Here is a 2,580-nt window from a genome sequence, read left to right as displayed (position 1 = left end):
TAGTTGTAGTCATGTGATTGTTTCAGCTAGTGTTTGAGAACCCAGCTTATCTGCCCTCAACACTCTTCTACTCTTTTAGTTCTTTGTCTATTATTCACAGATTAGTATATACGTCTTGATTCTATAGTCTAGAGTGCGTACTATTACATTATAATAGACCCTCACGTCTGCAGACTAAGTATATACGCTTTTAATAGACAAGATATTTACATTAGCTTTATGCTTTAGACCTTATACGCATACGCATACGATATAAGCATATGCATTTGCATTCGATAGACTCGATTACGAACATTAGTCTTACACTTCGGACTTCTTTTGCATACAATTCATATGAACTATACGATACGACTACCTTCCGATTCCCCTTTATAATAGATGCTTAGACTCTAGAAGCAACGCTAGGTGCTCTATAAGCTAAAATTACTTCCTTAAGGAGCCGCCAACTCTCCTCTCGACCTAAACCCGCTCTCCCCGACTCCGAGAAGTTCAATAGACATACATATAAGTTCGATACGTAGTTGCTAAGCATTAGGACTAAGCTATACGTAGACGGTAACGCAATTAGAGACCCTATTATCCGCTTTTACTACGTTTACCTTAACCTTAAGAGCTACATACAAGCAATAGTATTGCTATAGCTAGGTTATGCTAAAGATACATAAGAATGGGACTACAATACGATCCTAGAGCAGCTAGCTCGTATCTACAACAATCCGAATAAGATTTAAGAAGCAAAAGACAAGCTCTTAGCCGTTAGCTAAGGAAGCGACTCTCTCCTAGCCTATATAGCTAAGTTTAAACGCTTGCTTCATAAAGCAGGTGGATAGGACTAGCCTAAGGCTACCAAAATCTCTTCTTTCCGCAAAGGGTTGAGTAATAAGCTTTGTTCTAGGCTTTCTTAACAGCTTAATCTCCTCCGTACTTACTCTAGCTTTGTTAGAGTAGTGTAACAACTAGCTAGCGGAGGACGATCCGTTACTTTTACCCCTAACTGTCACAGTGCTGGTTTCAGTCCTATCACGTGACAACTCACCGCCTGGCAGAATCCTGTATATAAGCACTCCTGAGAGCTGTCCTCAGCTCTTCACCTTAGTATTCTAAGAATGGATCACCTCTTGCATCTCAACCTGATCTGGTCTGTCACATTATACTAAGGTCAAACAACTACCTCAGTTCTGCCTGGGAAGGCGGGGCCAGCCTGGGAAGGCATAATAAATAATATCCTATCAGCGGCCTAGAGAGGCACCCCTTAGGATTGTCACCTTGCCTGGGAAGGTAGAGAATATCTGCAAGAGCTGGCACCTAACTGCCGACCATCGAAAGCTTGCACCTTACTGCTACGACTACTTTCGACCTCTTTGCTGAGCCTGTCGAATCTACGAAGCTAGCACCTTACTGCTACCGACCACGTCGACTCTTCATGTCGACACTCTCGAGCTGGCACCTCACTGCCACCCTACTGAGCTAGCACCTTACTGCTATGGCTATATCGATCTCTTTCTCAATCCCCTCGAGCCCGTCGTACCACAGAGCTGGCACCTTACTGCTGCACACAGAGCTGGCATCTTACGTCTGCCTTTTTTTTGATAGATGAGTTGGCTAGACAATTTGTAGGGTGCTATAGACAATTAGGAGCTATGGTTAGATACAGAAGACAATTGGAAAGCCGTTCCTACGGAGCTACAGAGCTCGGGGGCGAGCTCTATTGGAAGGGGGGGGTAATGTCACAGTGCTGGTTTCAGTCCTATCACGTGACAACTCACCGCCTGGCAGAATCCTGTATATAAGCACTCCTGAGAGCTGTCCTCAGCTCTTCACCTTAGTATTCTAAGAATGGATCACCTCTTGCATCTCAACCTGATCTGGTCTGTCACACTAACACTAGTTCACCTCATATCGTCTAGCCTCGCTAATTCAATCAATCATTGTGCGGAGATCCTATAGACGTTACTACTATCAACTCTATTGATATTGGTGCTATTGACTTCCCTTCCTCCTTTTCTCCTCGTGAGATCCTAAATCGCAACGGCCCCGAGAGTCCTCAGATCAAGGTCTTAGACTATAATAAGCCCCTAGCCTGCGAAGTGGATCCAGCCGTCCGGATTACCTAGAGAGCTAACAACCGTTGTGTTAGGTGCGGCTTAGCCAATTATTAGGTAGATAACTATGCTTTTAGCCTTGCTATTAAGAACTACAAGAGGCTTAAAGCTAAGGATATAAGGAAGCTATAGGATGGTTGGCAGTCAGCTAACGCTAAGGATTCCGATGATATGGATTAGATGCTGTGTTGGAAGCTCGGTGGACCGTCGCTTTTCGGAAAGGGGGGGTAATATCACAGTTCTAGTGTGACTAGTGGTTGTAGTCATGTGATTGTTTTAGCTAGTGTTTGAGGACCTAGCTTATCTGCCCTCAACACTCTTCTACTCTTTTAGTTCTTTGTCTATTATTCACAGATTAGTATGTACGTCTTGATTCTATAGTCCAAAGTGCGTACTATTACATTACGCACGTAGAATAAGTCTACTAGTGCCCGTATTATATATAAATAGCTTTCGTCTCTTTTCGGGAGACTTTTTT

Source organism: Mollisia scopiformis (assembly GCF_001500285.1).
Source record: "Mollisia scopiformis unplaced genomic scaffold LY89scaffold_9, whole genome shotgun sequence".
NCBI classification, from domain to species: domain Eukaryota; kingdom Fungi; phylum Ascomycota; class Leotiomycetes; order Helotiales; family Mollisiaceae; genus Mollisia; species Mollisia scopiformis.
Note: the sequence above shows the minus strand (reverse complement) of the source record.